The sequence below is a fragment of the Rhinoderma darwinii genome, chromosome 1 (assembly GCF_050947455.1).
Source record: "Rhinoderma darwinii isolate aRhiDar2 chromosome 1, aRhiDar2.hap1, whole genome shotgun sequence".
NCBI classification, from domain to species: domain Eukaryota; kingdom Metazoa; phylum Chordata; class Amphibia; order Anura; family Rhinodermatidae; genus Rhinoderma; species Rhinoderma darwinii.
The window spans coordinates 170,711,437-170,725,800 of NC_134687.1; the positions used below are offsets into that span (position 1 = coordinate 170,711,437).

The following is a 14,364-nucleotide window of genomic DNA, read 5'->3' on the forward strand; positions in this document are numbered from 1 at the left end:
TTACCCATGAATGATAAGATTCCGTCCCTGTCACTCACCAATGTCAGTAAATGATAGCAAATGAAAAGAAGAAATAAATATGTTTCAAGTTCAGTTTTCATTCATGCTAAGTTTAACAGATATAAGAGCCAGGAGTGTTAGATCTATATTTAGCCAACTGATGTCATTGAGATGCCAGGCTGTGTAGAGTGCTTGAGACCCCCGGTTTGCCTCCATACCAGTTACTATGCATGGAAAGTCTGTCCAGGAGTAGGAAGGTCATTTCCACTTGTAGCACAGTAGGAACAATCCATTCAAACTGCCTGGTTTGTTTCCATCAGAAAGGCACAGGTAAGAACCATTGATATTACTCATGTATATTGTGCTCCAGAGACTGCTCCTCTATTCTGCACAGGATTGTGATGTGTAAAAAAACTGTGAAGTTGCGGTTCTAACATAACTGTTGCTCTGCCTTGGTTTTCGAGAAGTTCTTGTTGCTTGGTCGTAGTTATAAGGAGAAAAATATTTGAAGGTCAATGAAATACATGGCAAATCTAATTAACCCTCTGGTATATAAACTTCCACTTCACTGTCATTGTCATGAAAGTAGATTTAGCATTAAATAGTATTTACAATATCACATTACCATTAAAGCATCATCATCGTCATAGACATTATTATTTTCTTACCAATCACTATTTAATCTAATTTCTCAATCTAGTTTTTTTCTTTTCTTGTAAGACACTTGTAATATTTGTCCCAGAAGTGAAACTACGCAAAAATGCAATCGGTTTTCCAGCGAATTGCAGGAGTTCCGCAGGTGAAAACTGCGGAACTGTGGCAATTCGCTTCCAAACTGTGTATGCAACATCTGAATACACCCATAATGGGCTTCTGCCCTAGGTGAAAATAAATCTGTCGTAAGCTGGGTTCACATATGGCATTTCGCTGCCTTTTTCGTGGTGTTTTCATTAGAAAAGTCTACACAGCATTTTGGTTTGTGGTGCTTCAGTGACGTTTTTGGGCTCAATGGCGTTTTTTTCAAAATGCAGCTTGTTCTGGCTATGCCGTGTTTTTCTGTCATTTTTCTCAGGCTTTTGAATAGGGCTTGAAAAATCGGCAGAAAAAAATGCATGTTTAAGAAATTTTTTTAAATAAAAATGGCACCATCGCATGTAAAATCGTCAAGAAAAATAATACATGTTACATTAAAAAAATGCTGCCAATTTTACACGCGCTTTTTTCATGCAGTTTGAAACACCAGACAAAAAAACCCTGTGTGAAAAAGGTCTTAATCTCTGTGAAGTTGCATGGCGGGCAGGCGGACCTCTGCAATTTTGATGGTTGTTATAAATTGTTAAGAACTCGGCCAGTTATGAAGATTATGTTGCTAAGCAACTACTTTTGTTACTTTCTCTAAATAGGAGTAGCAGGATCTATTTATGAAATGCTAAAAGTCACATGATTAAGAAAAGTAGCAAAATACTTTGGTTTCAGGGATTGCAAATAATATGTTTCTAGTTTATTCCAGTCCTAGAAAAGTAAATTAACCCCTTACTGCCTGATCTATGTTTTATGACTCTTGTAACACATTGTTCTCACTGACACACACACACACACACACACACACACACACACTGTATCAACCCACAGTTTTCTCTTTATATTTTTGTCACTATATTGGATTCAGCTGTTATTTTCCAGAGGCTGCACAAATGTAATGTGTGACTCATGTTTGTTAGAACAGAAATACAAAAGCATCCTTTTGCAATGTGCAAAGCCTTCTAATACATAATATGATGTAACAATTGAAACAACAGCTTAATGCAAAACATATAACTGCAGGCAAATAAACAAGAGTAACCCCTCCGTTGCCTAATACCATAAAGTTCTCTTCTTATGGTTGGAATCACACATTAAGTTTTTGGTGCAGTTCTTGATGCAGTTTTTTTTAGCCAATTCCAGGAGTAGATCCAACAAGAAGAAAACTCCACCAAAATTTGCATGTGTGATTCCAGCCTAAATTTCTTGAAAGATTAGAGAAAAGCCAATCAATTTTACACTAATCGAATTTGGTCCAAATTTCCCAAACGTTTTGGATCCTTCAAAATTATAAACGTTTGTGTTTTTTCAGTGCACAAATTGCGGAAAAATGGCAGCCACTGGCGAGCACCAACAGCCTTTTTACAAAGGATTCCATGACCTGGCGCGCTTCCCATAATGCCATGCAGGCAGCCTTCCCAAAATGTGCTGCAGTTATCCCTTCCTCTAGATCATGAGGGGTATATGTGGATGACTAATTCTGGCTTGGCTTTAAAGGGGTTAGCCACTTTATGTTTATTTTCACAAATTTGTGGAAATAGCTTCATGTGCCACTTACTAATACATAGTTTTTAGAAGATTAGCGCCGTACTCCTGATGAAGGGTCATATGACCAGGCACGTTCATCAGCGGCCTTCTTTAAATAACACTGAGCACTGCACACCCGCTGAAAACCGTTGTTGTGCACATTACTATTCAATGGAGGCCATTGATTGACGTGCCTGGTCACATGCCCCTCCATCAGCTGCCATGTTCAGAATGGGAACGCTGTACAGTCTGTGGAGCAGGCTGTATGAACAAGGGGACGGTGCACGGCCATTTTAACACATCGGGGGGCCCAGTGCAAAAATTTCATAAGTGGGCTTCCCAGCTTCCTTAAACTATTCATGTCCTACACCAGGGATAGGCAAACTTTTTTGTATGGCGTGCCGATAGAAAAAAAAAACATGTAGTACTCAGTAAGTAAACATGATGAAGTAAACATGTGACATAAACTGATTAATCAGTTAATTATACTTACATTTTAGTGTGACTCTTGTCCCTGACTTTCTTTGCAAATATGATCCATTTGTGGGCTACTGAATACCAGCTGGGGAGGTGTACATAGCAGAGACCGCAGCTTCAAACACCAGCTAGGGGAACTGCACAAAGGAGAGACCGCGGCTACTGAATACCAGCTTGGGGGGTGCACATAGGAAACAGAGCGACTACTTATTTTCTTTACATTACTTTTCTGTATTAATGGGAAAAGGCTTTCTTTTTTTTTTACTGTAACATGTGTGTGTGTGTGTGTCTTTTAAATGTTTTTTACTTTTTTATTAGTCCCCCAAGGGATCGATTGCCCAATTTATTGCAATACTTATGTATTGCACTATACTGTATTTTAGGCCCTGCCTCTGGCACAAAGGGGGCCGCTTCCTCTTTCTGACGGCTTAGATGCTGCAGTCGCTATTGACCGCGGAATATAAGTTATCTCCGATCCCGGCTGTTACAGTGAGGTGTCGGTTGTAACCAGGGTTGTAACCAGGGCCGGCCTTAGGGGTTTGCGACCTGTGTGAGTGCACAGGGCGCTGCAGCCTCCCTGCATGTAGGGTGTGCCACTGGGCAGGCCGTTTGATGAGCTCTTTATCCACTGCTCCTGGTTACACACCAACACGTAGGAAACAGGAGAAGAGGCAACAAAAGAAGAAAGCCTGTCCCTGCAAGAAGCCTGTGCAGAAAGGGAGGACGTAAGTTCCTATGTGTGACTATATGTCTCTGTGTTTGTATGTGTGTCTGTGTATATACACTCCTCAACATTGAAATTGCAACACCAAGAAGGAAAAGCTTTGGAATTGTGGAAATCAATTGTTAATAATATGCAAATGATAAAAAAAATTGAAACAAAATATTCCAAACATCTTGATTTATTCAGTATCGAGTAAGAGCGCAGAAATACAGGCACTTACATGCCTTGGCATGCTATCAATGAGATTATTAATGGTTGTGTGAGGAATTTTATGCCTGGCTGAATGGACTAGGGCACGCAAATCATCAAGATTGGCCGTTGGCAGCTCCCTTTGCAATTGCCGACCAATGACGTCCCAGATGTGCTTGATGGGAGACAAGTTCGGAGATGCTGCAGGCCATTGTAGCACGTTTAGGCCACGCAGGCTGCTCACAGGAGCATGAGCAACATGTGGCCTGTCGTTGTCCTGTTCAAAAACGGCTTCTGGGACACTTTGGGGAAATGGCCGTACCACTGTTCTGTGACCGAATCAATCTACCTCTGTGACCAAATTGTGTACCTGAAATGAAAACTAGAGGGGTCCGGCCAGTGGCGGATTATCATATGGGCGGTTCTGGGGCCGCCCGGGGGCCCACGGCTCCCAGCGTGCCCATGGCCGCCCGAACCGCACATAATTTTAATAAAACCACATTGCAGCGCGCTAGCGCTGCTAATGGGGAGGAGGGGCGGGCTGAGAGGGAATAGGGCCACACCGTCCGCCCGGCTGCCTCTCTGAGGGGGCAGCGGCGCACTGAGACCAGCCGCCGCCACCCCCTCCTGCTCTAATTGTACCTGCGTCTATAGAACGCAGGTACAATTACATGCATAAGCGCTGAATGGCGTTCCGTGCCCGACCATTCAGCGCATTACAGTGACGATGATTGGCAGGGCAGAATGAGTTGTCCCGCCAATCAGCGCCTTTCAACTTGTTGTCCTGCCAATCAACGATGGTAGCGGCGTGATGACGTCATCGCACAGCTTCCATTGTTGAAGGGCGCTGATTGACGGGGCATTTCATTCTGCCCTGCCAGTCAGCACCTTTCAATCTTGCGATGGCATCGCTCAGCCCCAGCAGACCAGCTCAGAAGAGAGCAGGCCTGCATTGACACAGGACAGCGTGGGAACGGGATCACGGTAAGTATATAAATTTTGTTGTTTTCAACTAAAAAGCGTGGGTGGCATTATCTACAGGGGGGGCTATATGTGGGACACAATCTACAGGGGAAGCTTTATGTGGGACACAATCTACAGTAGGGCTATATATAGGGCGCTATATATGTAGAGCGCCATCTACAGGGGGCTATATATGGGGCACAATCTACAGGGGGACTATATGTAGAGCGCCATCTACAGGGGGCTATATGTAGAGCACTATCAACAGGGAGGGCTATATGTGGGGCACTATCTACAGGGGGCTCTATGGGGCACTATCTACAGGGGGGCTCTGTGGGGGCACTATCTACAGGGGGCACTGTGTGTGTGTGTGTGTGTGTGTGTGTGTGTGTGTGTGTGTGTGTGTGTGTGTGTGTGTGTGTGTGTGTGGGATACAGTATATGGTGCTATTATAATCAGGGACAAGTGTATGGCGTCATTAGAATTAGAGGTGCAGTGTATGGTACTATTATATATAGGGACGTATTGTGGGGCACCATGTTAACTTTATCCTTGTTTATAGATGCAGAAATGTTTGAAAAGTGAGAAGCCCAAGACATTGAGCGGAAAACTGCAGAAATGGGTTGTGGCTGGGAGAAGTCATAGAGGTCTGGACCGGATGGAGAAGAAAGGAGAAAAAGAAGAACTAGAATCTGAGACGTCACCGGTGAGTCACTTAATGTAAATGTTTATTCTGCCTCTAATCAGTACTGTAGTCACTGTATGATCTGCAGCGAGATGATGGGTGGTATGATATTTTTTTGGGGGAAACAGCAACAGCGATAGCAGAAAGAGGCAGAGCAGGGTTTAGGGAGCGCGGTTTTAGAGATAGATGCGAGTCCCACCTCTGGGAACTGCAACTATCTGACAGGATCCACAGGATATGTCCTAAATTTCCCTCATGGGAAAACCCCTTTAAAGTGTAACTAAACTTCTAAAAAACTTCTGACATGTATATAGTGAAATGTCAGAAGTTTTGATCGGTGGGGGTCCGAGCACTGAGACCCCCATGGATCGCTAAAACAAAGTGTCAGAAACGCTCAGGTGAGCCGAGCAAGCGGTGTACGGACATACACCACTCTGAGGAATGCCGATCAGAAGCGAAGCGGTGCAGCTTTCAATCGTGCGCTTCTGCCGCTTCACTTTAGCTCGAACCCCCACCGATTAAAAGTTCTGACATGACATGTTAAATGTTTAGTTACACTTTAAAGAGAGGTGTAATAATTTTTTATTATTATTATTATTTTTAATTTTTTTAATAAATCAGTGTGTTTGGTGCAACTTTCTAAATACTTTTTATTAAAAATGACTTTTACTTTTTCAGATACAGTTGCTTTATATCCTGAATACAGAGTAGCTGTATCTAGTGCTAAAACCTGTATCCGTCATGTCAGTGGCACTGACGGGTACAGTGTCAGTGTGTTGGGGGGGTTAAATTGTGTGTGAGGGGAAAGGAGGGGGCCCAAGTTGTGTTAACAGCCCATGGTACACTTAATCCGCCACTGCGTCTGGCTACCATACTTTATGCCACCTCACACCATAATCCCGGGAGAAGAACCGGTGTGACGTTCCCTTGTTAAGACCTCTTCATGGTGTTGCCCTTGTGGTCTCCAGACCAATCTTCGGCTATCGTTGAATCCAAGACAAAAGCGTGACTTATCGCTAAAGAGGATAGACCTCCATTCCAGCCTCCATTGCCATCTTGCTGTGCACAGTGATAGCCTTTGAGAGTGGTGGCGTGTGGTGAATGGAACACCTGTAGCTGGATGTCTGGCACGTAGCCCAATGTCGTGCAAACGCCTTCTGATAGTTTGTGTCGACACTGGTTGCCACCCTAGGCTTAAGATGTGACATCCAATTTCACTTGCAGTACAGAATAGATCGCTACACGCCATTCTTCCAATCAGACAACCTGTCCGTGCAGAGGTTCGCCTTCGCATTCCCATTTGTTGTTGTTCTCCCAACCTCCGGGACACACAACGATGAACAGTGCTGACATCTCGGCCTAGGCGCGTAGCGATCTACCGGAGTGATCAACAAAGGTCTCTCTGTTCATGGATTCTGTCCCTCTCAGTTTGCGACAAGTGGTGATATCTGGCACATCGACGAACCGGAGGCATCGCACAATCATCCCACACCACTTGATCTGATTTTTGACGTTTCATGTGGCTAAAAAACATTGCTTTCAATATTGGAGCAAGGTGCTAGAAAGTTTGATCATTTGCAGATCTTAGCTACACCTCCTACTTCCTCGATTTGCACAACCTTATGACTTGCCCTTCTTGGTGTTGCAATTTCATTGTTGAGGAGTGTATGTCTCTGCGTTTGTATGTGTATATGTTCCAGTATGTCTGTGTATATGTGTGCCTGTGTCTATATATGTGTCTGTATGTATACATAAGTCTCTGTGTATGTATATATTTTTCTGTGTGTCTGTGTATAAATATGACGATGTGTGCCTCTGTATGTGGGTATAGTTATCAGAGTATAACATCTGTGGTGTTACATAGGACTGCAGGTAACTTCTACTACATTATTTGTACTCACATCATTATCACTGTGTGTTATCTGTGGTATTACAGAGGACTGCATGTAAATTCTACTACATTATCTGTCCTCAGACAGTCATCACCATGTGTTATCTGTGGTGTTACATAGGACTGCAGGTAACGTACAGTGAAGGAAATAAGTATTTGATCCCTTGCTGATTTTGTACGTTTGCCCACTGTCAAAGACATGAACAGTCTAGAATTTTTAGGCTAGGTTAATTTTACCAGTGAGAGATAGATTATATTTAAAAAAAAATAAGAAAATCACATTGTCAAAATTATATATATTTATTTGCATTGTGCACAGAGAAATAAGTATTTGATCCCTTTGGCAAACAAGACTTAATACTTGGTGGCAAAACCCTTGTTGGCAAGCACAGCAATCAGACATTTTTTGTAGTTGATGATGAGGTTTGCACACATGTTAGATGGAATTTTGGCCCACTCCTCTTTGCAGATCATCTGTAAATCATTAAGAATTCAAGGCTGTCGCTTGGCAACTCGGATCTTCAGCTTCCTCCATAAGTTTTCGATGGGATTAATGTCTGGAGACTGGCTAGGCCACTCCATGACCTTAATGTGCTTCTTTTTGAGCCACTCCTTTGTTGCCTTGGCTGTATGTTTCCGGTCATTGTTGTGCTGGAAGACCCAGCCACGAGCCATTTTTAATGTCCTGGTGGAGGGAAGGGGGTTGTCACTCAGGATTTGACGGTACATGGCTCCATCCATTCTCCCATTGATGCGGTGAAGTAGTCCTGTGCCCTTAGCAGAGAAACACACCCAAAACATAATGTTTCCACCTCCATGCTTGACAGCATTTCTCTTCCTCCAAACACGGCGAGTTGAGTTAATGCCAAAGAGCTCAATTTTAGTCTCATCTGACCACAGCACTTTCTCCCAATCACTCTCAGAATCATCCAGATGTTCATTTGCAAACTTCAGACGGGCCTGTACATGTGCCTTCTTGAGCAGGGGGACCTTGCGGGCACTGCAGGATTTTAATCCATTAGGGCGTAATGTGTTACCAATGGTTTTCTTGGTGACTGTGGTCCCAGCTGCCTTGAGATCATTAACAAGTTCCCCCCGTGTAGTTTTCGGCTGAGCTCTCACCTTCCTCAGGATCAAGGATACCCCACGAGGTGAGATTTTGCATGGAGCCCCAGATCGATGTCGATTGACAGTCATTTTGTATGTCTTCCATTTTGTTACTATTGCACAAACAGTTGTCTCCTTCTCACCCAGCGTCTTACTTATGGTTTTGTAGCTCATTGCAGCCTTGTGCAGGTCTATGATCTTGTCCCTGACATCCTTAGAAATCTCTTTGGTCTTGCCCATGTTGTAGAGGTTAGAGTCAGACTGATTAATTGAGTCTGTGGACAGGAGTCTTTTATACAGGTGACCATTTAAGACAGCTGTCTTTTATGCAGGCACCAACTTGATTTTGAGCGTGTAACTGGTCTGGAGGAGGCTGAACTCTTAATGGTTGGTAGGGGATCAAATACTTATTTCTCTGTGCACAATGCAAATAGATATATATAATTTTGACTATGTGATTTTATGTTTGTTTTTTTAGATAATCTATTAATATTAACCTAGCCTAAAAATTCTAGCCTGTTCATGTCTTTGACAGTGGGCAGACTTACAAAATCAGCAAGGGATCAAATACTTATTTCCTTCACTGTATATATATATATATATATATATATATATATATATATATATATATATATATATATATATAACCGAGTATTGTTGTATTACTTACATCTTGAGAGATATTTAAAACACATATCTATATAATGTCTGAAGCAAGCTGGATATAATGAGTACATTGTCAAATCATGTACTTAGAAGCATTGAATAGCCCAACAATTCTATTTTTGTCGAAAAATTTGACATACTCTTTTCCTGAACATCTGCAGCCCTGAAGGAGTCAGAATAGTCATATGGTAATGTGGACGGACGTGCACTATTATTAAATAAAAACAGTTATTATAAAACAATTGCTAAACGCCTGGCTGATTTTCAGTGAGAGATAGTGGCGCAAACATCAAAGAAAGCAAAAATAAGCACTCCGCACAACCTTTGAGTTGTACACAGCTGCAATACGTCAAACCCATAGACTTCTATAAGGACCCTGCTGTGCCTCAGTATGTTTCCTATTTCATACAGAGACATATGGAGGTTTTTAGTGCAGAAGTAGCAGTCACATCTGGGCCCTGGTCCCCCAAAAGCCCCAATGCCACATAAGAAGACACCAGAATTATCAATGACATGTGACAGGTGGGGGTTCTGTTACAAAGTTTATATTGGGGCCCAGTAGCTTCAAGTTTCTGCTCTCCCAGGCTAATAGCATTATTCTCTATTGTAAAACATTGTTAAATGAGATCGTTGGGCACAGTACCTGTTGTACTTTATTAAATAAAATGCTGGCAATCAATTATGTACACAGAAAGATTCTGGAAGTATATACTTCCTTACAAAATACAATACAAAATATTTGACAAAAAATAGACGTTCTGAAGCATATTTATGAACCTTTTGTTTTCTCAATAAAAATGTTATATTTTAAAAAGCACAAATAATAATTATAAAGGTTATGTACACCTTTAAAAGCGATTATTTTTTTAAAATATAAATGTCTCTCAGTGTGTTTGGTGCAACTTTCTAGTTATTTTTACTTTTTGAGATGCAGCTGCTTTGTATTCTGCATAAAGAGAAGCTGTATCTTGCACTAAATCCTGTATCTATCAGGTCAGTGTCAGCGGGTCCTGCGTGTTTCTAACACGTAGCTTCGAGCTGTTACCGATCACATCTAAGTTCTGCATACGAATACAAAGCAAAATTTATCTAAAAAAATACAAATCATTTTTAATATTAATATTAAAAACTAATTAGAAAGTTGCACCAAAAACACTGATAGACATTTTTAATTTCGCAGGTGTACATAGTCTTCAAAGATGTATGTATTGCTACCTAAAGAATCCTAGTTAAAGGGCTACTGAACGTAAAGTTGGACAAAAGCTCCTCAGACTGAAGCCACACATTGTAACGTAGTATTACGTTGTGTCCATTTAAATTAATGAGAGACATTATTATTATTTTAATTTTTTTAGCTTTTTTCCGCAGCACTGTACAGAAGTTGTCATCACTCACTGTCCCAAGTGGAGCTCACAATCTAAATTGTGTTTTTGGAGTGTGGAAGGAAACCAGGGTGTCACGGCGCGGAGTGTGGACCCACTGGGCCGTACCACGTAGCGGGGTAGCAGCTGGCCAACTAGGTACAAAACAATGTCTATAGTTCAAAACGGGTACCTGACGCAATAGTAGACAGTGGCAGGATCACGACTTGGCTTTCACAGCAGGTGACGCCGCCGATGCGGCGGAAGACACGACTTGGCTTTCACAGCAGGTAACGATAGTACGGGATACAGGGTACAGGCAGCAGGAACGGGCAACACTGGGAACTGGAAAACACTGGGAGACCTTTAGCAAGACAGACTAGGGTATACAACAACGCTCAGGCAAGGAACCAGTGGGCAGAGCTCATTTTTATAGTCCAGCAGCCATTTGGGCTAATAACTGATTACTGGCAGCTGGACGCGTACTGGCCCTTTAAGGCCGTGCACGCGCGGGCGCGCGCGCCCTGCGGGGAACGGTGCGAGGACCCGGAAGACAGTGCCGGCGCCTGCCAGAGGGAGGAGGACGCAGAGCAGAGAGGTGTCCATGGCCGGGATCGTCAGGGGGTGAGTTAGAACGGCGATCCCCGGCCATGGACGTAACAGTATCCCCCCTCTTACGCCCCCTCCTCTTGGGACCAGAGCGGGAAAGAAATTTCTTCACGAGGACCGGGGCATCGATATTCTCCTCTGGCTCCCAAGACCTCTCCTCTGGACCAAATCCCCTCCAATCCACCAAGTAAAATGTCCTGCCTCCTACTTTCTTGGTGGCCAGGATCTCCCTCACTTCAAAAGTTCCCGGATGAACTGCCAGGAGCAACTGCGGAACTAGGAGTCCTGGAGTGGCGGTTTAGAACCACGGGTTTTAGAAAGGAGACGTGGAAGGAATTAGGGATCTTGAGGGTAGGAGGCAGTCAAAGCTTGTACGACACAGGATTGATCTGCAGCAGAATCTCGAAGGGTCCAAGGAACCTGGGGGCAAAGATGGCACCCTCAGCCGGATATTCCTGGAAGACAGCCAGACCTTTGTACCTGGAAGAAACTGGGGAGGTTCTCATCTTCTAGTGTCTGCCTTTCTCTTCATGCGGTCCACCGCCAGCAGAATAGAAGACCGTGTCTGCTGCCATATTTGCAGAAAGTTCCTGAAGGTAGAATCGGCTGCAGGCACCTGAGACATAGTAGAGCCGGGCAGGGGTATTCGAGGATGTTGGCCATAGACTATAAAGAACGGACTGGAAGTGGTGGACTCACTGGTATGGTTATTATAAGAGAACTCCGCCCACGGAAGCAGCTGCACCCAGTCATCATGTCTTCTGGAAACAAAGTGCCGTAGGTAGTTCTCCATAATTTGATTAATCCTCTCAACTTGCCCATTGGACTGAGGGTGATAAGCTGAGGAGAAGTCCAACTTTACCCCGAGTAGGCCACAGAGTGCTCTCCAGAACTTAGAGGTGAACTGGACCCCTCGATCCGAGACAATATGCAGAGGTAATCCATGCAGACGGAAGATGTGTTGCATATAGAGGTCAGCCAGTCGAGCGGCAGAAGGCAGGCCAGTCAGGGGAACAAAATGAGCCATCTTTGAAAAACGATCCACCACCACCCAGATCACACTGCATCCTGCAGAGGGAGGCAGATCCGTAACAAAATCCATAGCAATATGCCGCCAGGGGGCCTCGGGCACCGGCAGTGGTTGGAGCAGACCGGCTGGTCTGGAGTGGGAACCCTTGTTGGCTGCACACACCGTACAGGAGGAGACAAAGTCTATGACGTCTTTGGGCAGCGTGGGCCACCAGAACTGACGGGCAATCAGGTCTCAGGTCTCAGATTGCATGTCCTGCCAGCTTGGAACAGTGACCCCAGCAAAGGATTCTTCCTCTGTCTGCCAGCCGTACGAAAGTTTTTCCTGGGGGAATGCCTCTAACCTGCAGAGGGTTGACAGGGTAGATGCAGGAGGGATCGATAATATTCTGTGGGGGCTCCACAGTGTCCTCTGTTTCAAAAGACCTAGACAAGGCATCGGCCCTCACATTCTTGTCGGCAGGTCGGTAGTGGAGTTCGAACTGGAACCGTGCAAAAAACAATGACCATCTGGCTTGACGAGGATTCAGTCGTTGAGCCGTCTGTAGATAGGTCAAGTTCTTGTGGTCCGTGAAGACCAGGATAGGATGAGCTGCGCCTTCCAGTAGGTGTCTCTATTCCTGCAGAGCCATCTTTATGGCCAGTAACTCCCGGTCCCCAATCGAGTAGTTGCACTCTGCAGAAGAAAACAGCTTGGAGTAGTAACCACATACCACCGTCTTGCCTTTCGAACCCCTCTGGTACAATAGAGCCCCGGCACCAATAGAGGAGGCGTCCACCTCTAACGAAAACTGCAGAGACACATCAGGATGGTGCAGAATGGAGGCAGACGTGAAGGCTTTCTTTAAGGTTTCAAATGCGATCTCCGCCTCTGGAGTCCATACTTTGGCATTCATACCCTTTTTAGTAAGGGTGGAGATGGGAGCTGTCAGAAAAGAGAAGTTGGGGATGAATAGTCTGTAGAAGTTGGCGAATCCCAGGAAGCGTTGTATGGCCCTTAAGCCTTGGGGACGTGGCCACTCCAGGACAGCCTTGACCTTCTCAGGATCCATCTTGAGACCCTGATCAGAGATAATGTAGACCAGGAAGGGAAGAGACTTTTCTTGGAACACACACTTCTCCAACTTGGCGTAGAGATGATTCTCTCTTAATCTAAGCAACACCTGGCGGACATGGCCCTGATGAGTCACAAGATCTTGGGAAAAAATCAAGATATCATCGAGGTACACCACAACACAGACATAGAGGAGGTCACGAAATATGTCATTCACAAATTCTTGAAATACTGCGGGAGCGTTACACAGGCCGAAGGGCATGACCAAATATTTGTAGTGTCCATCACGTGTGATAAAGGCAGTCTTCCACTCGTCTCCCTGACGGATCCGGATTAGATTGTAGGCCCCCCGCAGGTCAAGCTTGGAAAAAATTTTCGCCCCCCGTATACGATAAAAGAGCTCAGAAATCAACGGCAAGGGGTACCTGTTCTTCACCGTGATCTGATTGAGACCCCGGTAGTCAATACAGGGTCAAAGGGATCCATCCTTCTTTTTGACAAAGAAAAACCTGGCTCCGGCCGGGGATGAAGACTTTCGTATGAAGCCCCTCTCTAGATTCTCTTTAATGTAGGCCGACATAGACTGGGTCTCTGGCAAGGAAAGAGGGTATACTCTACCGCGAGGAGGAGAAGAGTCAGGAATCAAGTCGATAGGACAGTCGTATTCTCGATGTGGTGGCAATATCTCTGCCTCATTTTTGTCGAAGACATTAGCGAACTGAGAGTAACAAGGAGGTAGCCCAGACAATGCGGAGGCGAAGAAGGCTGGGATGGAAGGACATGACCCAGACAGCGGTCTAGACACTTGGGACCCCACTGAAGAACCTCTCCAGAGTTCCAATTCAGGACTGGAGCGTGAAGACGGAGCCAAGGCAAGCCCAGCAGCACGGGGTTGACGGCCTTGGACAGGACATACAGAGAGATCAGCTCGGAATGAAGAGCTCCCACCTGGAGTCTCAACGGCTTGGTCACAGACAATACTGGGTCAGGCAAAGGCAGTCCATCTACCGAGGCAACGATCAATGGTCTCTCCAGCAAAACAGTGGGCAACTGAAGGAGATCCACAAGGTCTTGACAGATGAAATTGGCTGCGGAGCCAGAGTCCAGGTAGGCAGAGACTGGATGAGGTCTCCCGCCAGCGACAATGGTTACAGGAATGAACAGCTTGGACGAGAATTCTCTATCAAGTGCAGTAGCGCCCAGGGTTGTCTCTCCAACCAATCCCAGACATTGGGGTTTCTTAGGCCTCTGGGGACACAGACGCACGACATGGCCAGCGAG

The 14,364-nt window shown here is 44.8% G+C and overlaps 1 protein-coding gene across 1 annotated transcript in view; it reads left to right on the forward strand.

Annotated features, from left to right (window-relative positions):
• Positions 1-243: 243 nt before the first annotated feature.
• Positions 244-14,364, forward strand: part of MYOZ2 (myozenin 2) — a 109,090-nt gene continuing 94,969 nt past the window's right edge. Inside the window, exon 1 of the mRNA XM_075849745.1 lies at positions 244-330. The gene's annotated coding sequence lies outside the window, so the exon portion shown is untranslated. The remainder of the gene's footprint in view (positions 331-14,364) is intronic.